This window comes from Canis lupus, chromosome 22, assembly GCF_011100685.1.
Source record: "Canis lupus familiaris isolate Mischka breed German Shepherd chromosome 22, alternate assembly UU_Cfam_GSD_1.0, whole genome shotgun sequence".
In the NCBI taxonomy this organism is placed as follows: Eukaryota; Metazoa; Chordata; class Mammalia; order Carnivora; family Canidae; genus Canis; species Canis lupus.
The window spans coordinates 7,229,994-7,252,564 of NC_049243.1; the positions used below are offsets into that span (position 1 = coordinate 7,229,994).

The window sequence follows — 22,571 nt, forward strand, 5'->3', positions numbered from 1 at the left end:
ACATATTTAAGTCTTATTGCGGAAGGTTGTTTAAGGTTATTGATGCTTTAAGGCGCTATGCACATAATCATTGGATATATTTATTCCTCTTATTTTATTTTATTTTTAAAAAGATTTTGTTTGTATATTCATGAGAGACACAGAGAGAGAGAGAGAGGCAGAGACATAGGCAGAGGGAGAAGCAGGCTCCATGCAAGGAGCCTGACGCAGGACTTGATCCTAGGCCTCCAGGATCACACCCTGAGCTGAAGGCAGCGCTAAACCGCTGAGCCACCCAGGCTGCCCATTCCTCTTATTTTAAAGAAAGTAATTCATTCCACAAATAAGTATTTGATTAATTAATTAATTTCAGAAATAGCACCACACTTATGGGTGGAGGCGGGCTATTCAGAAGAGAATATTAGAATTTTAGAATTCTAAAATTTGGCTTCAGAATGTATTCAGATTTTACATCAGAGCTTCTTAAACTTTAACATATATTTAACATTCAGTTCATGTGAGGATCTTGTTAAAACGCAGGTTCTGATTCAGTAGGTCTGGAATAGGGTCCAGCATCCTGCATGTTTGGCACGCTCCATGTGATGGCTCTGCCGCTGGTCCGCAGACAACGCTTGGTGTAGAGTGAGGCTCCACACCTTCTCACCTGTCTGCAGCATCCCCTCATCAGAAGCAGGAAGGTGCCTCTAGGGCCTCCACACGTAAGCTGCCGGGGAATGTTCCAGTCTCCTGGTTCTTAGGGGCAGCTGATGAGTGCCTAACTGTGAATGCCAGTGTAGGACCTGGATTATTCAAAGCAACAGACCACAGTAGAGGACATTGGGTGAGTGGAGGAGGAGTAAGAGCCAGAAAGTGAGCCCGAGTGCTGAGGAAGAGTCCACCTCTTCCTGCACTACTGTGGGAAAGTGTTTATGAGTAAACAAGACAGGCAAACTGTTGTCATTTTCAGCCTGCCATCAGAAGCGCAGGTGAAACGGTGTGAACTTCCGGTAGGAATTCAAGAGTTTTAAAAAGAGACTCAAGAATTATTCAGCTCTGGTCACACATATGTGGTTGCTTCCATTTCAGGGTTTAGGGCGTGCTGTGCATAGTGACAGCCCTCCCAGCAGGCAGCCTGTCCCACCTGTGACCTCTTCTGGGAATCCTCATCCTCAGGAACTGACTGCAGCCAGTGTTTCCCAGGTCCCTCGCACCACGGTAAGGAGTCTTTTCATCGTGTTTTTGACACTGCACTCATTATGCTGTGAAGCTAACTGTAGATTCTCGGTGGGGTCAGGCAGGGGTGCAGAGCTCTGAAGAGGTGCTTTCCAGTGGACACTACTCCAGCGATCACAGAGATAGGACTGGTTACTATCCCAGCCAATTAAGAAAAGCATGAAATGCCCTGTTGCTCCTAATTTTGATACTTTTCATCCCTAAGAGGGTTGATCCATGTATTTTTGACTATAAGGAGTATATATTTTTTCAAAGAAAAAAACAAGTTAAAAAAAAACATAAAACATGATGCTTATCTTAACACGTTTTTAAGTATTCAGTACAGTTTTGTTAACTCTACGTACGATGTTGTACAGATCTCTAGAACTTTATATTCATCCTACAGGACTGAAGCTCTATTACCCATTGAAACTCCCTATTTCCTTTGCCCACTACCCCCAGGCAACCACCATTCTACTTTCTGTTCCTTTGAATCTGACTACTTTAGATACCTCATGTAAGTGGAATCACAGAGTGTTTTTCTGTGAGTGGTTTATTTCACTGAGCATTATGTCCTCAGGTTTTATTCATGTTGTAGCATGTGTCAGGATTTCCTTTTTATGGCTAAGTAATAGTCCATTGCATGTATGTACTACATTTTCTTTATTCATTCATCTATGGATGGACTTCTAGGTTGTTTTCACCTTTTGGCTATTGTGAATAATGCTGCCATGAATATGGGTGTGTAGATATCTCTTTGAGATCCTGATTTCAGTTCTTTTGCATATAGATCCAGAAGTAGGATTGTCTGGTCATATAGCCATTCTATTTTTAATCTTTTGAGGAACGTGCTTCCTGGTTTTCACATCAGCTGCACCATTTTGCATTCATTTACAGTAACACTTGCTATTTTGTTTGTTTTGTTTTGTTTTTATAATAGCCATCCTAACAGGTGTGAGGTGATGTACCTTAGATACAACACTCTCAAACTAGTAACTTGCAAGAGTATGAGTATAATCTGTTTGGGGTACATTTGTGTTATCACTTCTAACATTTTCTGCTACTGTTGACTGATTTGGTCACTGAGATTTACTTTGTTTGCCCTTCTTGGCTATAACACACGCCGTCTTATTCAAAATGAGCCTTCATGGGACATTAGTCTGTTTTCTCTGACTCCTTCACAGAGGTCAACCTTGACTAGTTGAAATGGGTTTTCTTTGGCTTTGCCTTCCTATGGTCACCCTCCCCTATGAAACAAATTACCAAGAATTCTTAAAAATAGAGTATTACCATTCATATGTGAGGATGGCTGCTGACATGATTGACTGGATATGAATGACTAAAAAAAATGCAGAATTGTCAAAAAAGGAAAAGAAAGTGTCCCCTCTGAATGTGACATCAGAATCTTGAGTATCTTTTAGGGAATCTGTTTATGAGCCCAGTGCATGAGGCTGGAAAGCAATGTGATATTGCTGGAACTCATGAAGAAGAGCAAGGTACCATGCCAGGGGCAAGCCCTGGCCTCTGGGCAGAGCTCCCAGCTGCTGAGAGGTTTACTTGTTTTGCAGACTGTACAAAGTAATTGGTTGTTAAGTCACATTCTATGGTTGCTTTACAAAGTGGCTTTACAAAAGTAGCATTGCTAGGATGCATTAGAAATTATGATTTAAGATTGAACTGGCTCTGTTGAAATAACCTAAATTACATGCTGCAACATTGTTTTCCCCAAGTGGCTAAAATCACTGACTTAAGATATTTAAAATGTCAGTAACGAATATTCTTAATAAGCTTGGAAAGTCTGCCATACTTCAGGGAGTATCATAGGTCTTCATCATCATCTAAGTAGACCTTTGAGACCACATGGGTTGTGACTTGATTTCTCTCATTATGAATAAATCCAAAATGACTGATGCATCCTGACATCCAGATAGGGCTGGACCAGATGTGTGACTGAGTCATATTTGCAAGTTCCTTGCTTCAAATCCTTCAGTGTACATTTAGCATCTAACATTTAAACATTTAGACTGAAGGATTATTCTCCTTAAGTATGGTAATTCTTGATGCCTAACAGATGGATCCATGGAAGCATGTGCGTGTCTGGGTATACAGAACTAGATTAAGGAATGACAACTTCCCTGGGCATCACTGTATACCAGTAGAATATCATTACTATAGATAGCAAATGTGGCACCTGTTAACTCAGGTTTCTACATGTAACACTTAGGCAATTGGTAAGACAGTATTATTCCAATTCCCTCATGGGGATGGGGAACAAGATTACAATAAGAATTGTTGCCATTGTTGAACTATCTCTATTGAATATTTTCATAATAATAACAAAAAATTCTTGGCATTGCTGAATGGTTTCTGTTGAATATTTTGCATAGTGTTAAGGCAAGCCGCACCACTATTCTAGTTTAGAATCACTTGATCTTTGGCAATTCAGTTAGTTGAAATTCTTATACTAAGTGTTATTTTATATAGGGCTGTTTATTGGAAATGAGTGGTTTAGTTTTTAACATTTCATTTTATTGAGACATGTAACATTATATTAGTTTCAGGTATACGACTTAATGATTTGTATATGTATTACGAAATGATCTCTGTGATTAAGTGTCGTTAACATCTATTACCACATTTAGTTACAAATTTTTTTCCTTGCAATGAAGACTTTTAAAATGCACTCTCTTTGCAACTTGCAAATATATATTACAGTATTATTCACTACAGTCACCATACCATTTGTTCATTTTTACTATCTAAAAGCTGTTAGGGTGTTTTCCGAGAATTTGTTGGATTTGGTAAATCATAAAAGAAAACTGAACTGAGAAAAGGACCATAGGAAAGTGGAAAATGTTTTGACAGCCTGAAAATAAACAAATAAAAAAATTTGAAAGCCATTTTGTAACTTTATAACTATATCTGTGCGCATTACCACTGCCCTAGTGAGCACGAATAACTAATTCTGTCCAGTAATGAGAGACCAAATAATTGTAAAATGAAAGAGGTTGAAGCCTGTGAAAGCGATGTTCATTTAGTACATGAACTATTAACCATAAAGAGATACATACTTCTGTTAATATAAAATAACTTCCCTCCAATTTCACTCGATAAATGTTCAGTAATACTTCAAAAGTCATAGTTTGAGTGGTCACCAAATCTTTAGCCTATCTGGGAACACTCACATGATTCAATCTCTGGCAGATTATGTGTGTGTGTGTGTGTGTGTGTGTGTGTGTGTGTGTTTGAGAGAGAGGGAGAGACACGAGTGAGCAAGTACAAGCATGCATAGTTGAATACAAGCAAAGCACAAGAAAAGTACTCATATGCATGTGAGATGGATTCCAGTTTGAGAAAGCTAGAATCTATTTATCACCGGCAAATTTCACAAAAACATTCCATAAATACCAAGAGCACTTTGCCTTTATAATATCACATTGGAGAAATATCTGGACTCTGTCCCGATGGCCAGGGCAGATGGTTGATATCATGTGCTAAGAACAGGCACTTTGCAGTTCTCAGTGTTTGGAACTTTGCCATATAAATTTGAAATGGGTTGAAGTGAAATGCTAGGATTTTCATAAACTTATTTGAGGGTGTGAAATTTCAAAACTGGAGGGATCATAGGAAGTTAATTCCTGAGAAAACAATACTACTATTAGAGATATGTACGGATCAGAGACTGTAATTTTTCTGGCTCTTATCTGGAAGAACAGGAGATGGAAAAAAATCCTAACATAAATGAAGTCCCTAAGAGTGTGATGAAGTAATGTTTTTCTATGTTAGTAATGGTCATCTTGAATATTTGTGTTGAAGTACCTTCCATTAATTCTTGTGCCATAATAGTGTAATAGTTATCACTTTTTAATGCTATTATAATATGTGCTAGCTTTAATGAGAGCCTGCAAAGAGATTAAGATAAAAGGATTCCATGACATTAGTTATATTACAAATAAGAGGTTTTTCTTTTTTTTTTCAGTTGCAAGTGTAGAGTTATAGGGGGAGAAATAATCAGATGCTACATGTGCCACGCTTTATGATTGCTTTGTCTTATAGACATGAACCTTAGGCTTTCATCTCTATAGGTTCGTCATTCTGAGATGAGAGGAAGCAGCATCAGAATGGTGGTAATGCTCCTTCTAGAAAGCTTGAATTGCATATCTACGCTAACATAACTGAGACCCAGTGTTATTCATTATCACCAAAATACAAACTGCTTATAAAAATATAAATGACGCCAAAGTGACTATTTTGTTAAATGAGAACCACCGGGTGGAGAAAATTTATGAAAATAATAAGGCACTTTTAAGCCATCAGGCTGTACAGCTACAAGTGAGTTATTACAAGCATAATGATTGTCTTATGCAGGGGTTAAAGAAATTAGAAAACTTTATTCACAGATACGCACATGCATAAATAAAAAGTGATGGATTGCGACCACATGGTTCGTGACCACAAAGAGGGACGGCATCTATATGTATCAACCCAGTGGCCTAAAAGACGCAGACACTGGGGGCAGTGTCAGATTAAAGATTGGCCTGTGAATGGGAAATGGGTTCCTGCATTTACTGAGTGCCCGCTCCGTGACAGCTCTCTGCTAGGCATGTAATCACGTTGTAATTTGAGAAGAACAAAGAGCAGAATGAATAGCTCCATAATGGGCAGAGATTAGAAGGGCCGGTGCAAGCCTCCTGGAAATCCAAGTGATAAAAGGGAGGTAGAGAGCTCACACGAATGTCAGAGGAGAGGCCTAGCAGTAAGAAATAACAGGCCGGTTCTGGATCCTCAGAGGGTGCGCAGCAGAAGGCTTCGGCTGCTACCTGTGCCTCTGTGGTCACTAAAGGCAGCCTTATACTTACTCAAAGCACATGTGCCAAATAGCAGGTCTTTAGTTCATATATAGGATGGAAAAAACAGGAAAAGACAAGCAAGCAAAGTGACATCAAGGGTATTTATATCCATCTATCCATCTTTCCATCCGTCAGTCCGTCCGTCCATCCATCCATCCATCCATCCATCCATCCATCCATCCATCCTATTCAGGAAGGCAGAGGGCAAGTTCTTGGTTAATTTCTATGATCCGTAGCCCTTAGCATCTGTGCCTCATTGGTTTCTAACTACAGTTGTGTGCATCATGTGACCCAGAACAGCTGATGTTCATAATGCCGACCCTGAGATACCAAAGAAATATTCAGTAATACTCAATATACCCTTTTAAAGAAGGTAGATATAAGTAAAATATATTCTAGAAAGATTTCTATTTTTTTTTCTGTTGGACTGATGATTCCTTGAGGTAAGACATCATCTCTTATTCGTCTTTATCCTTGACACCAAGCACAATGCTTTTCACATAGAAGGTAAAATATTTGTGACTCTGAACAGAATAGTAATAATTTATGTCTTTTGGGAAGAGATTTGCATTGTTTAAAATCCAGTATTCCTATTTTCAGAGTACTCAATCAGAAATGGTATATCACCCTACCCATACTCCTACCCATTCTCAAGCCTCAAAATAAGATGATGTTTTATATGTTGAATTAAGGACTCAGTTATAGAAGTGTCTTTAGTAACGAAGACGATATGTTTCTAAAACTTTCATTTTTCAGGAGTGTCGAACAGGGCAGGGGAAGATGTTGTAAGATGGTGTCTCACAAAGGAATTATTCTCTACCTCTCTGCGTCAGATGTGCCAAGCAGGTTCTCCTACTCCTGCCTTTGCCTGCATGGTTCTTGGCTCAGTGACTTAGAAGCTGCTAGCTTAAGTCTATAACAATCCCCTAAGCTCAAGGTGGGATTTAGCCAGATAAAAATTGAGAATGAGGACATCAGACCTTTCATAAGATGCCTCTACCTGGAGTTTGGCCAGGGCATCCTCATCTCTACCCAGGCCTAACATGCATCCCAGAAGAGACCTAATTCTTCTTTAAGAGAATCCATGTTGTGGTCTAGAAAGAGCAGTAGGTTCTTGAGTCCATGGACTGAGATTTCAGTGACCACATTTTCCCGAGCTGGTGAGCTGTAACTCCTTGAGCTTCAGTTTTCCTAATTATAAAATGAGTATTAAAATATCCTCCCTACAGGATTATTGATCAGGTCATATGAAATAATGTGCATAGAGCGTTGGAGGGATTTCAAAGTGCTATGTATACATTGGACCAGAGTTCTCTCTGTGACCAGACCAACTTTTGGTAGCTTTGCTGCCAAGGGTATATTAACCTCTTACCACTGATACTGGTTGAAAAGTAAGGGAGATTATAAGGAACATTTTACTAATAAACTGTATAATTACAAAGTAGTTATTTAGAGTATATTGGTAACTGAGGTAGGGAAAAAGAAAAAGTGTTATTTGTAAGAAGGAAAGTTATTCACACAAGAAGCATAGACTGTAGACTCTTGGACCAATTAGTCGAGTACTTTGACTTTATTATCTTTTTTTTTATTTTTTATTTTTTTATTTTATATCTTTGTTACAGACTCTACCACCTTCTTAACAGAATCCTGACTGCCTCCCTGGTATTCAGTAAGCTCACTAACACTTTTGTATTTTCACTTAAATCTAGTCAAGATCCTATTAATACTTTTAAGTGGGTCAGCAGCGTTCTCTCTCTGATAGCACCATTTTACTTACCACAGAGCCAACCTTAGTGTAAGAGAGAGAATAGCATTTTTCCTCCATAGGTCCTTGTCAGCTTGGAGTTTCCTTCAGAAGTCCTGTGAAACTACTCCTGGAATCCTAAAAAAATAAATAAAAAAAAGGTTTCACATTCTAAATAATATATTTTAAAGGCACTCAAACCTTTTCCTACAATTTTGTACATAGGACACCACATCACCTACAGCTTAATATTTGTTTTAACAAGTTGCAATAAAAATAAAAACCAGCTGTGTCTTGCTTTTTGCAATTTACCATTTGCCTTCTGTCAGTTGGAAGTATTTCCGGAGACTTCACTAGCAGTCCCTGTATTTTCTGTTCATGAACCATGCAGGTGGAGAGAAGTCCTCTTTATGAACAGATGAAATAGGCTTGGGGAGATGGCCACGCTTTTTATACCACAAAATTGTGTTTATAGCAGCTCAGAAAATAGCATTTTAGAGTTTTGGTGCTCTTCCAATCTGCTTGAGTATAGGGGAGACAGTAAAATATTAATTCATTCAACAAATATTTAGCTCCTACAATGTGCCAAGCACTATAGGTCATGTGGAGAAACCACTGAGCAAAATAGACAAAAACTCTACTTTATGAAGCATACGTTTTTTGTTTGGGAAGACCATATATTTTTAGGAGGGGAATGTTACACTAGCCATTTGGCCCCCAGGGGGGAAAAAAAGGACTTAAACATTAGTGTCTGATTTCAGACCATCTGAAGTTGGGGAGAGCTAAGACAGGTAGCCAATAAACAGAGTAAGTAATAGAATATGTAACGTGTTAGATGGAGATCTGGACTAGGGAGGATGATAAAGCAGGGAGGGAAGAATAGGGAATGGTATGGGAGGGCTGCCATCGTAAATATGGTGATGAGAGAACGCATTGCGGAGATGGGAACATTGGGTAAAGGCCAGAGGAAGGGAGGGAGCACACACGCAAATGTCTTGGAAAGCGAGTTCCAGACAAAGGGAACAGCAAGTAAGAGGTCATGAAGTGAGAACATGTTGCCGGATACATTCCAGGGGGAAGCACCGAAGCGCACATGGCCAGACAAGAGTGAGCAGGGATGGTGAGGGGGCAGGAGGTGAAGTGAGAGGGACCCACCCTGGGTCAGGCCGGCAGCGCGTTAGGAAGGACTTTGCTTTTTCTCTCAGTGATGTGTGAGAGGGTCTTGGGCAGAAGAGTGACATGGTGTGATTAAACCTTTCAGCCAGACGCAGGTGGCTGTTCTCTTGAGAATTCAGTGGAGAAAGGGCTAGCCGCTGGGAGATTCTTCAGGAGCTCACGAAATAGCCAGGTCCGAGATGGCTGTGACTGGGCCCAGGGTGGTTGGATGTGATCATCTGCTGGATTTATTGTGCGCCAGAGCCAACGTGATTTGCTCGAGGATTGGATGTGTGGTGTGACAGGAAGAGGTGAGTCAAAGATGACTCCAAGGCTCTGGGTATAGAAGTCAGTCGGTTTCGTATTTTGTTTTGAGATCAAACTCAGATTCTATTTCTGCCTGTGTTCCTCCCCAGCTGTTTGTTTCCCCTTTGGGCAAGATGAGTCTTGCTTCTGGATGATGATAAGCCCCCTGAAGTAGGGAAATAATATAATACCTCCCGCCATTATATTCCTGGTGCCTACCGGAGCCTGCCGTATAGTCAGCACTCGGTAAATATTTGTTGAGTGAGTGTTGTTGTACCTTTCTCCATAGTTTAGTTTTCAGAACTGTGAGGTCTAAATAATAATACTGAGTTTACAGGTAGTTTTGAAGAATAAATGAAAACCTACTGTGTCCAACGTACATTATACATTCAATGTATAGGAAATTTCATACATGGAAACTATAATTATTATTGCCCATATTCTATGCCATTTAAAATGTTGATAAAATTTTGAACATCCACAAGGGAGGCTTCTTCATAGGAAAAAATAGCAGTGGCTAATCATCACCATTTGCCTTAAGACTCTTTCACTAGGAGCCATCTCTCAACTTAGAAATAGAAGACTTCCATGTAGAAAAGCCATAAAATCCAAATTATTTTAACTACGTTGCTGCAAATGAGAGAGGTTAGTCTCACCATAGTATTAAACTAGTGCAGAAGCAAGAGGAACATTCCCTAAGAACTTACCTTCTACACATAAATATTACTTACTGCGGTGATTATTTTATTTTTTATTTTATTTTTAACTTTTTTTTTGGTGATTATTCTTTTAAAGTGGCACCTACTCCAGGCTTTCGGAACAAAAATGAACAGACTGCAGTGGTGTCAGAAGTAGATAAGCAGAGACAGAACAGTTTGAGTGAGAGACAGTGCACTTCAGTTGTCATGGTAGCCAGAAGCTCCCAAATAGATGCTTTTCCCCTGCCCAGATGTTTAATGTTTGTAATAGCATGCCCTAAATGGCGACAGAGCCAGATGTGAATGTATAATGTCATTTTTTTTTTTTTTGGTCCTTAACAGTTTAGAAAATCTTTTTAAAGCTCAGAGGTTGAATTTAGCTGAGAGTAAGCAAGTGAGGATTTGGTTGAACATCTGTGTTTCTGAAGTCAGTATTTTCAAGCTATAGATGAATACTCAGTTGCCTTTCCAGATGAATTCATTAATTCCACACATTGTGAAAAAGAATGCAAAGAACCCATTAATAAGAGCATATCTGGTAATTGGGACTGCAGAGTTTAAACCTGTCAATAGGAATCTTTCATTTTCTTGTGTTATAGCCAAAAGGTACCCATTTGGGCTACAGCACAGGAAAAAAACAAAAAAAGACACTAATTTGCAAGTAACTCCTGAAGGTAATTGTTTTAAGAAAAAAAAAAAAACTCTTTACCTTTATTATAGCTCTTTGGTAAGTGAAATTTTTTATATGCATATTTTATAAGTATATTTGATTTTCACTAGTGTTGTATTTTTATCTTATACAGGAAAGCTAACATTAGCCTATATTTTCCTATGAAAATACCTTTGATGAAAATAAAAAAGTGTAGCCTCCCCTTGCCATTGGCCCAATGACCCTATAAAGGAATGTTAACTGAAGGCTATAATACGTGTTAAAAGAGCAGTTAGCTCTCCTTGAGAAAGAAAAATTTTAATGTTCAATTAATCTGTGTGAAGAACAATGAACATAAAAGTCTAATACATGGAAGAAATAAAATATTTATGGAAGTTATATTTTTGTCTGGTGACTGGAGAGTAAAAGAAAAAGGGAGAATAAGGGTTTCTTTTTTAATAAGGAGATCAGCGTCAGATGATCAAGGAGAAAGAAGAGCATAGGAGAAACCAAAGAAGAGGAAAATGTAAATAACTCCTGGGTATTACTCTGTAAAACTCCATTCTTCCCAGACCTTTATTCATTTGGGCCCTAGTTTTCCATCTTACTCAATAGCAGCATAAAATCCTGTCTACCAAGGAATGCCACTCACCTTTCTGTGGCACCATTTTTTCCTTAGCTGTGGAAGAAGGCTGGGCATCCCTGAGGCATCTGAGATCATGCCCTCCTGCCCCTTCCTTTTCTGCTCTCTGCTCACCTTCCTGATGGACCACGTGTCCTCTTCCTCTGACGGCCTTCCTAGTGGCCATTGCTCACTGTCTCAAAAGGAAGTAGCTCTGAAATCAATCTCTTTTACCTCTCTTTTGGATCTGTGCAGAATTCACCCCCAATGATCTCCCCCAAGCAAAAGTTATCCTTTTAGGGCAATGCAGGTTAATAGAACTTTCTGCAATGGCAGAAATATTTTATGTTTGTGTTGTCCAGCATGGTAGCTAAGAGCCCCAAGTGAGCCCACTTTAGTTAAAATGAAATAAAAATAAGCATTCAGTTCCTTAGTGACACTACCCACATCCTGGGTGCCCAGCAGCCACATATGGCGAGTGGCTACCAAATTGGATATTGTAGCTTTCGGGGCAATACCAGGTATGGTGTGAATGGGCCATTTCTGGTATCCCACCATGCTCAGCCCTGGGGAACCATGCATGGTCTCAGAGGAAAGCCATGGTGCCAGCAAAGGTACAAAGGTACAGCAACTTTCCATCAACTGCGCTCCCTGCAGCAGTTTATGTTAGCTCTACTAATAGTTAGCTGTGTGACCAGGGGCAGTTATCTAAATTGTCCCAACATTTGTTTCCTCATTCACAAAGTGGACACAATGATACTTACTTCCCAAGGTTGTTGTGAAAATTCAGTGAGATAATAAACAGAAGGCTAGACAGTCCCTGACATATCCTAACCACCTAGTGTAGATGCCAAAGATTAGATACCGTGGGTCCTGTGTCAGCCTCAGCCTCCTCTTCCTACAGTGTAAACAAAATACTGATTAGCTTTGTGAACTAAAGTACTAACCAAATAATGCCGGAACTGTTGCTACATTGCCTATAATTTTCAACCCCCTCCCCATTTTATACAAATAAAAAAAAACTCTATTTATATGAAGATACTATTTTGAGGAATGTGTATGTGTCCATATACAGATTCACCTTTATTCCTACTATTAACACCAGGCAGGCACAGTCTAGCTAAGAAGCACTTGACCTCTGTTTGTAGACCCAGGCTGGTTGTTGTTTTCATGGCTACCTTCACTCTTTCACTTGCTGACAAAGTCCTCTACTTAACGAATTGTCTACACTTCCGGATAGTGCATTCCAGGTTGCAGACGGAAGAGAGATGTCTGAAGGAACAGATCATCTCTGCATCTTGGGAGAATTTCTTCTGCCTTCTTTCCTTGCAATTCCACACATTTTCATTCCCCCAAGCACAAATGGGCCATGGTGTAGATGGGGCTCAGTAATAGAGAATAGGGCACGTCGGGGCACAACTACTGGCTGGTCTTGTAGAGGACAGGAAGACTGGACTCCAATCCAAAATCCCAAGTAAATTCAACTTGCTGAAATGCCAGTTTCTGTGCACTTTCAACTCACTCAGCTTCCTCTGCACAAAATAGGTCATTGATTTGACCATAGGAAGCAGAGGAGTTAAGAAAACTAATATTTACCAAGCCTCGTCACTATGAATTGAGTTTTAAATAGTCCAAGGACTTCTCCTTAGGGAAGGCTGATGAGTTGTTTCAGAAGTAGTGCCAGTGTTTGCTGGGGAGCAGTGGAGGATAACAGCAGAATTACAAATTCAAGTGGGTCCTCAGGGGTGAGGCTGCCCCCCTCACCCCTTCTGATTCCTGCTGCGTAAGGAATACTTTCCATAGCAACTCCTCATTTCCCTTCATCTCCCAGGTAAGCTTTGAAGGGCTTTTTGTTTTATTTTAAGGGTTTCACTATAGGCAGGGGAACTAAAAGAGCAAAGTTGGGGAATTTGCAGCTGCCCCAAAGATCTGGAGGGGGCCTCCTCCTGCAATCTCAAACTCTCACTTACTCCTCAAACATCCAATTACCCTATCCCCCAAAGGATTTGATTTCTGACCCCATTAGGAGGTAAGGCTATGGAACCATTTCTTCATTTTGGTCTTTCTCCCTGGATGTGTGTAGACCTGAGAATGCATTTGGTGCAACACAGTAGGCTTTCCTTGCTGCCAATGAAATAGTCCACAAAAGGTACAGGAAGATAAATAGACTCTCTGGAAGTCGCTCTGGGACACAGTCTCTATCAGACCCTAGACAGTTATTCTCCTCCAAGATAATTAGAAAAATTTTATACTAGCAATTCTTGGAATTAGTTGGCATTTATTCTGTTAATATATGCAACACTAGCCAAATACCATTACTGAATAACTGTGATGATAATTACTGATGTTCTTGAAAACTTTGATGATATAGAATATTAAATTAAGCTTTAATAATTTTTACAATTGTTTTTGTATGTTTTTGTACGTTTGTCTGCCAAAGAACTCGTTATGAGTAACTTCTACTTGAGATCGATTTTCAGAATGTTGAATAATCGTCAAACTCATCAGATCCAAATTTGACTTTAGGAGATTTTAACAAACAGTAGTGATTTTAGGACCTTTCTACTACAGAGGAGGATAGCAATCTGATATCAATGCACAAGTTGGCTTAGTTGAATCATGTAGACTGTTTTTAGCAAAAGTCTTAATTTCTTCATTTTCCTTCCTTCCTTTCTTCCTTCCCTAACGTATTTCATTAAGACTGTATTTCCTGCATAGAAAAATCTATGCCAATAAATTTTGCATCCTGATACAAAAATGAAAAACCAACCAAAGTGATTTTGATGAATTAACGTGAATCACCTACTAATAGATACTGATATCCTATTAAATACAAAAGTTAATTAAGAATAAATCAAATGGCCCAGTCCTTAATGTTTTTCTCCCCCTAGGATTCTTTTTCCATTCTCTGTGTATTTGTTTTTAGTTTGAAAAGTACACTAATTGTATTTTAAAGCATGTGTGAATAATCTGTAAATAAAAACCACATGAATGCTCCCATAAGTTAATCATACTTTTTTTTTCACCTGTCTCAGAAAGTCAAGATTTTAAATTACTGTATATACACTAAGTTAGGTTTATAAAGACTGGACGTTTCAGGAAACATTGATTAGCTAACACACAGTAACAAAAGTCTTGAATCCAAAAGTCACTGTATTTAAATGGCAATCAAATTACACAAAGTTGGACTGGTACACTTTCCTGGAGCCCTTTCACATTTTATATCTAGTCAAAAAGATGTTCAAGTGCCTTTCTTCTCCCCTAGTAAGATAAAGAATTAGAAATTGGCTGACCATATATTATAAAAAATACATACAGAGCTTTGTGATAATTAGGAGTAATTAGTTGTCTCAGAGTGGCTCCAAGAAGCTGTTTGAAGTGGTCTGCAAGCCAATCCTCCAGTCCCCTCCACTAAGAGCCCCATGGTGGTGGGAACTGCTAAGGAAGGGGGACACCCGGCAGATGGGCAGGTGATGGGGAGCACTTCAAAGCCTAAGCTGCTCTCTTGACTTCAAAGGTTCCCTTGGAAAAGTTTCCTCAAACCTTTATAAGCACAAACCATGATTATCACATAATCCTTTGGCAGGATTTGTGGGTGGAATCTATTAGATGTACCCTTAAGGTTGAGAAAAGACACAGGTGGGAGGAAACCAAAGACATACCCAGTCAGGAACCCCAGATTTGCTCAGAGTTTGCTACTCACTCCCTTCCCAAGTGTTCTTTTTAGAATTTTAATGAAATATTTTCTACATATAATGAAAAATACATAACATATATTTACATTATAAAAAAAGAATGAAACAGCATTTGTGCATGTGCCACTCAGCTGAAGAAATGGAGCATCAGCAATAAATCAAATGCCTCCTCTGTCCCCTTCTCCACTTTGTTCTTCTCGCCTCTCTCTCCCACCAAACCACTCTGTGAGTAGTGTTCTGTTTTAACCATTTCACCACACATGCATGTACCTGTACACAATATATTGTTATAGGTTTTCAAAGCTTATATAGAGTCAATTCTATTTTGCTTTTTTAAACTCAACATTATTTTCCTGAAATGTATCCATGCTGGTTAGTGTAGCTACAATTCATTAATTTTCACTGCTGTGAGATATTCTGTTGTATGACTCTTCCAAAAGTTTTTGATGATTTGTTTGATTGACTTCATTTGTTTTCCTCATAGTTGGATGTCCTTCCTTTCCCATCCTGTCCTTTCCTTTCCAGTTCTGTCCTTCCCTTCCCCTTCTCACTTTAACAAACAATGCAGCTAAGAGCTTTGACCTTTCTCAAGTCAAATTCATATGTGTGTTTTTCTGGGAAATAGGTTTAATCAGTTGAAATGATTTGTCAGTGGATATGTGCATCTTCAAATGTAATGCCAAATTACTTTTTAAAGTAGTTGTAAAATTTGGGTCACTTGAGTGGCTCAAGTGGAGCCACTTGACTCCTGATTTCAGCTCAGGTCATGATCTCAGGGTTGTGAGATTGATCCCTGCATCAGGCTCCACACTGGGCATGGAGCCTGCTTAAGATTTTCTCTCTTTCTCATCCTCTGCCCCTCCCCCATCCAGTTGCATGCATGCTTGCTCTCTCTCTCTCTCTCTCTCTCTCAAAAAAAAAAAAAAGTAGTTGTACAAATTAAATTCACAGTGGCTCTCAATGCCCTGTATTCTTGTCAACATTTGAAAACTGCAGGTTTTCTAACCACTACCCCTTCCTCCAATCATGGGTATTAATTGGTATCTCATGGTTCACATTTATATTTCTCTGGTTATGATTTAACCATCTGTTCATAAGTTTATTGGTCATCAGTGTTTCATCTTCTTTGAGATATCTGTTTCAGACATTTGTCCACTTTTATTGTTGGGTTATCTATCTTTTGATGGAGAGGCATTCTCTATGTATCCTAACTAACATCCTTTGTGGGTTTTACCTTTACCATGTTTGTGGGTTAACTCATCACTTTCTTTATAGCACCTTTGAACAAAGAAACTTTTGGTTGTAAAGTATGTCTTGTAATTTTCCATCCATGTTTTGTAACCTCTTTCACATTTTCCATGGTCATTGTCACACTGTGCTGTAATCTGTCTTGGTCCTTCAAGTCTGTCTTCTAGCTCACTGAGTTTTTCTTTCCAGTTGTCTGCTAATTTGTGGTATTAAGTATTATGGAGTTTCAATTTCAAAGTTTTTCTTTTTAATTTCCAAAAACATTTATTTTATTATCTTTTAAGTCTGACTGAATGTTTTTGATAGTCTTATTTTTTTGCTCATGAGAAATATTTTCTTTTTAATTTCTTTATCCATTTGGAACATAACTCTTTTATAGTCTATATTAGCGCTATATTTGAGGCCACTGATCTTTTAAATCTCTGACTTATGGTGCTTCTGACTGGTACCCATGTACCCATGATGACTTGGTTTCTTCATTTTGTAAGAGTTGGATATGAGCTCATATTTGGCTGAACTTAATCTGTGGGAATTATCAGATATGATATTAATTGCTATGGAATGAATTCTATCCCCCCAATTCATATGTTGAAGTTCTAACTCCTAATATGACTGTACCTGGAGATAGGAACTTTAAGAGGTAATTAAGGTTAAATTAGGTATTAAGGATAAGGCCTAACCAGGTAGGTCTATAGCCTTATTATAAGAGGAAGGAGAGAACTCTGTCCCTCTTCCCACCATGTGCTGACACAATGAAATGGCAGCTGTCTACAAGCCAGAAAGAGAGTTCTAACTGGAACCTGACCATCCAGACACCCTGATCTCATATTTCCAGCTTTTAGACCCATGAGAACATGAATTTCAGCTATTTAAGCCACCCAGTCCATGGTATTTTGTTATGGCAGCCTGAGATGATTAAAGCATTAAAGATGCTGTTTTTTTTCTCCAGGATAGGCTTGCCTGTTCCTCACCTAGATGTCAGAGAGTGCTTAGAACAGATTTTATTTAGTTATTTGCCCTGTGGTTTTCCTGACAGCCCAGGTAATATAAATTTTAACACCATATCCATGTGAGATCTGTTCTCCTGGTGTAGATTTTTTTTATCCTGGGAATAAGCAGGGGCAAGTAGGCTTTCTATCTAATTCCTCTGCAGTAGGTTGTTAGCTTCTAGTGCTCACACACATTGAGGGTAAGATTCCTTCAAGTACAAGGTCATTTTAGGAACCTCAGGGTTAATAGCCCTCTTCTTCTCCCATTCATATCCAACTGTGGATGCCTGGTTTTAGTCACTTCTTCAGAGAAGCCTTAGCTTCAGGGTATTCTTACCATTATGATATTAGTTTGTGGGTCCCATTTTTTTATTAGCTTCCTTTGTTTTCTGGAGACCTCAGCAATGTCTTTATATGTAAGTTAGTTATAATTTATCCAAATGTAGGTTTTTTTTTTTTTTTGACAGGATAGCTTTCCTGAATATTTGGTCCAGCAATGATTGGAAAGACAGGTCTGGCACAGTGCTCTTTGCTTTTGAAATACCACTTCCTCTTCCAATATCGGACAAGTGCACAAAGTTAAGATACATTGAGACTTTAGTAACGGAAGCAACCATATTTAAATTTCACTTGTTGGTTTTAAGGTTTTACTATGTGGATCTGAGGCTGAGTTAGACTGAGCAAGACCCCGCATCCACACATCTTTATCACTAGAGTGGCCCTGTTTTTATCGATTATTTTTTAAGATTCTGAGTAGAATTTCCACTGTAATGTCCTGAAATGAGTGCCATCAGTTTGATGGATCAATGAAGAAACTAGGTTAGAAGCTCTCTCTAGGAGATATAAGAAATGGGGAGTAGGGCAGCCCGGGTGGCTCAGTGGTTTAGTGCTGCCTTCAGCCCATGGTGTGATCCTGGAGACCCGGAATCAAGTCCCACGTTGGGCTCCCTGCATGGAGCCTGCTTCTCCCTCTGCCTCTCTCTCTCTCTCTCTCTCTCTCTGTGTGTGTGTTTCTCACAAACAGATAAGTAAAATCTCAAAAAAAAAAAAAAAAGAAAGAAAGAAAGAAAGAAAGAAAGAAAGAAAGAAAGAAAGAAAGAAAGAAAGAAATGGGGAACAAGTAAGACTTCCAGCTTCAAATTTCAACCTCACTTCTTCCACATTGGAGTAGTAGGTCCTTTTCTACAGCCTATACTGGTCTCCATTACAGCTTCATATTTTTAAAAAATATATTATTTATTTATTCATGAGAGACACAGAGAGAGAGAAAGGCAGAGACACAGGCAGAGGGAGAAGCAGGCTCCATGCAGGGAGCCCAATGTGGGACTCAATCCCGGGACTCCAGGATCATGCCCTGAGCCGAAGGCAGGTGCTAAACTGCTGAGCCACCCGGGCGTCCCTACAGCTTCATATTTTGATCTTATTCTGCATTCCTTTAAGTGTAGTATTCCATACTCACAAGAGAAGGATAAAGGCAAGTGTAAACTTAGTGAGCGTGATTACTGATTGCCATTACTGAATAAAAGAAATGGAGATCTAGAGAGGATGATGTGACTTTTTTGACCTGATAGTGAACAAATGAGCTAAGACTGTGATTCAGATTTTTCCACTCCAAACCCACTCATTTATATATCTGTTTTAATGAGATAATATTAAATCTATCTTTAAAGTATGTTAAAAAAATTTTAAATGTGTGTGCTTCGATTTTATCACATCAATGTGAGAAAGTAAAATGAACTAATTTACTTAAATTAATAGAAACATACTTAATCTGCATGAGATTTTTTCCCAGAAGCCAATTAGAGATGAATTTTTTTGTTTATCTTCTCCCACTTTGCTTCAGAAACATTATTTGAGCCTCCATTTCCATTGCTTTATCAGAAAGGCAGATTAACTTAAAAAGCATCCTCTGCTTTCAACTGTTTCTTTCTCATTGTACATTTAAAAGAAAAAAATGCACTGAAGTTAATGGAATCAGAGGATAACCCCTGAAACTACTTCCATATGGTCCATCTAACTCATTATTTCTGGTGTTTGTGGCTTCTAAAATGAAGTATAGCTTCTATACTAACAGTTAAAAATATAGTGTATTTGTTTTTATTTTGAACTAAAATGTTACCTACATAAATATGTAATATATATTTAAAAATGAAGAAAATGGCTGGAGAACTTAGTGAGGCTTTGATTTGAATCTAATGGTTCCAATTATAGATTGGAACATCAAGTCAAGACAAGCTATACTGTCAGTGCATTAGTTCTTTGCAACAGTGTGAGATTTTTATGTTTCTGGGGAAAAAATACTGATAGATTATCCTAGCCATCATAAAGAATGGAATTGACATGTAAGTATTCTTCAGGTAAAAAGCCATTCTCACCCTGTCACTCAGGAATATGAGTCAGCAATATAGGGCTGTTATCAAGAAGGAGGACATGATCTGGGGTTGCATTAGCCAGAATGTAACACAGAAGAATCATAAAATAATCCACTCACAGTGTTCAATGTTGATAAAGTCTGTGTTTGAGTCTAATTTTCATTTCCATATTTTAAACACAATATTAGGAAATTGGAGATGGGCCAGAGAAAAGGAATGAAATGATGTGAAAGTACAAAAACTTACTATGCCGAAAACTGAAAGTGGAATTCTTTATAACCAAGAAGGGAAAGTGAAGGGGTGGCACGAGAGGAGTTTTAAGTCAATCTTCATCTATAGCAGAATTGGGACTGACAGGTGCCTCTTGTCCTAAATCTATCTTTCAAGGTAAAGTTCTTGGCACTGAAAAAGTGGCTGCGATGCCAGGGCTGGTTGTTCTAGTACCAATTCTCAAATTCAGCACCTGCTCCTTGAAAATATAGGTGAATGGGGGCATGTTGTCTTACTGGGTTATTTCTCAAAGTAATTCTAAAGCCAAATATGGGCCAAAAACTAGGAGAAAGATAGAGCAAGCATATGCCAGAGGTCATGTGAAGGGAAGACTTGTCCCTTCGGTTTGTTCAGAGTGAGGTCTAGAGTAGGCATCTTGGGGAAAGAGACGGAGCTCCTAGCCTTCAAGGAGCTCATTCTTGAGAGCTTACTGACACAGTTTATTCAATACTAAAAGATACGTAGGAGTTTGCCAGTTAGACAGGTAGTGAGAACAGAGTGAAGATGAGGTACCAGGAATGAGTGGGATGCTGAGTGGAGTGCCAAGCTTGGACAGAGGACAGAGATTAGAATTGAATGATTAGGTGGATATCAAAATATGAAGACCCTTTTATCAGGTAAAGAAGCTCTCTGTTGGGATCCCTGGGTGGCACAGTGGTTTGGCACCTGCCTTTGGCCCAGGGCGTGATCCTGGAGACCCGGGATCGAATCCCGGGAGCACATCAGGCTCCCGGTGCATGGAGCCTGCTTCTCCCTCTGCCTGTGTCTCTGCCTCTCTCTCTCACTGTGTGCCTATCATAAAAAATTAAAAAAAGAAAAAAAGAAGAAAAAAAAGAAGCTCTCTGTTGTCAAGAGTGAGTCATTTGACTTGAGACTACCAGATTTGTGTCTTCTAAAGATCTTCTGGGGTCTGTGTGAAGACTGATCTCGCCCAAGTTAGGGTTAGAGGAGACAGTGGCTTGAGTAGACATAGGAAAACCAGCAAAACCCCACAGGATGCATTTCCTTCTTGAGGAGTACCCATGGTGATAAGAACAAATGGGTGGCAGGGAACAAAGAATTTAGGAGAGAGAATCAATAGGTCTTGGCAAGTCATGTGACAGAGTGGCAATTGAAAGAATTGGTTGTGTTAGTATCTTATTGCTGTTGTGACAGATTACCACAAATTTAGTGGCTTAAAACAATACAGAATTGTTATCCTATAGTTCTGGAGGTAATAAGTCTAGAAATGGGTTTCACTGTGCTGCAATCAAGGCATCAGCATAGCATGGCTGTGCTCCCTCCGAACACTCTAGAGGAGAATCCATCCTTCCCTCTTCCAGCTCCTGTGGGCTCTTTACATTCTTTGCTTTGTGGTTCCCTTCCATCTTCAAAACCTAGCAGTGGCCAGTTAAGTATTTCTCATACTGAATCCCTCTAACACTGACTCTTGGAAGCACTTTTGTGACTACATTGATCCACCTGGATAATCTCAAAACACTTAAGTATATCTGCAAAACCCCTTTGCCATGTAAGATAACATAACAAAAAGTTCTGGAAATTAGGATGTAGACATCTTTAGAAGACCATCCTTCAGCCTCTCCCAATTTGGGTGGGGAAAGTGACTATAGTTTATGCATATGAGGCTGATAAACTGGGGACACCTAGGTATATGATTCTTACCTGGAGATAGATTTTGGTGACATAAAACTTCAATTGTCATTTAGCGTTGAAGCCATAAATAGCAGTGAGCTCTAAAATGGTAAAGTGTGTGCAGCGTGGGATGAGATGAGAGCTGAGTATGGAGGCCTGACAACCACTGAGGTATCAGGACAGGTGGAAAGCCTGCAAAGATGAAGGAACATCAGAAAAGTAGGAGGAAAACCAGGGGCAGACATCCTGAATATCTATAAAGTGCACATTTGAAAGGAGGGATGGAGGAGGGAGGAAAAAAACCTGCTAGATTTCCCTACAAAAGGAAGTCTACATAGTCCCTACAACCATGTCAACTTCTTGGTTTACATGGTCTTAGAGTGTAACTCTTGTATTCAGGATGAACCAGAAATTTGTCATTCCATTGGATTTCTTTGCTTTTGAAATTGTACCCAGAATGACAGGTTTAGATCGAAAGTCCAGTTCTCAAAAAGTGTATCAACAGTGGTTGGAATGTGGCCTTTTTGCACCATTTTAACTTAATGTCAGTTCCTCATGTTAAATCCCATAGTCTCTATTCTGTTTAATATTCTGTTCTTAGCAAACCTTCTGGTGCAATTTTGATAGGACTGTTGACCCTGCCGCGCATAACAAATTACACATACATTTTGAAACTCGACATTATGACTGTCTCACAAGCTGATACATTTTCAGTGAAATTTTAGAACACAGGTTAATATTTGGACTTCACAAAAATGAAATCTGAAGAGGGTGCATATGTGTGGTGGGGTTGGTGTGTGTGCGTGAAGTACTTGCTTCCAAACTAACAATCTAATGAAACCAATAATTCCATCCTGACTTCTTTACTCACTACCACCTCCATGCCCTGCATCGATGGTTCTAGCTGCTTTTTAGCTTCTGCAATAGCTGTTGCTGTCTGCTTACTGGCTGGCTGAGAGTAATTAGAGTTTCTCAGTCTGGAGCCGGAGTGCATTTCATGCTGCCCTGACTCTGGCTGCAGGATGATAGCGGGGCTGGCATGGCTACTGCCTTGCTGATGTTTAGATTCTAACTTTTCATTCTGTGCACATGCAGTAACATTTTCAGGAAAACCACCGCTCCTAAGTCTTCAGCTTGCTCTTGCTTTTAT

General features: G+C 39.2%; 1 protein-coding gene across 6 annotated transcripts in view; it reads left to right on the forward strand.

Annotated features, from left to right (window-relative positions):
• Positions 1-22,571, forward strand: part of ENOX1 (ecto-NOX disulfide-thiol exchanger 1) — a 554,610-nt gene that overhangs the window by 164,105 nt on the left and 367,934 nt on the right. For all 6 annotated transcript variants that reach the window (XM_038569621.1, XM_038569620.1, XM_038569619.1 and 3 more), the window contains one exon: positions 1,066-1,194. The gene's annotated coding sequence lies outside the window, so the exon portion shown is untranslated. The remainder of the gene's footprint in view (positions 1-1,065; positions 1,195-22,571) is intronic.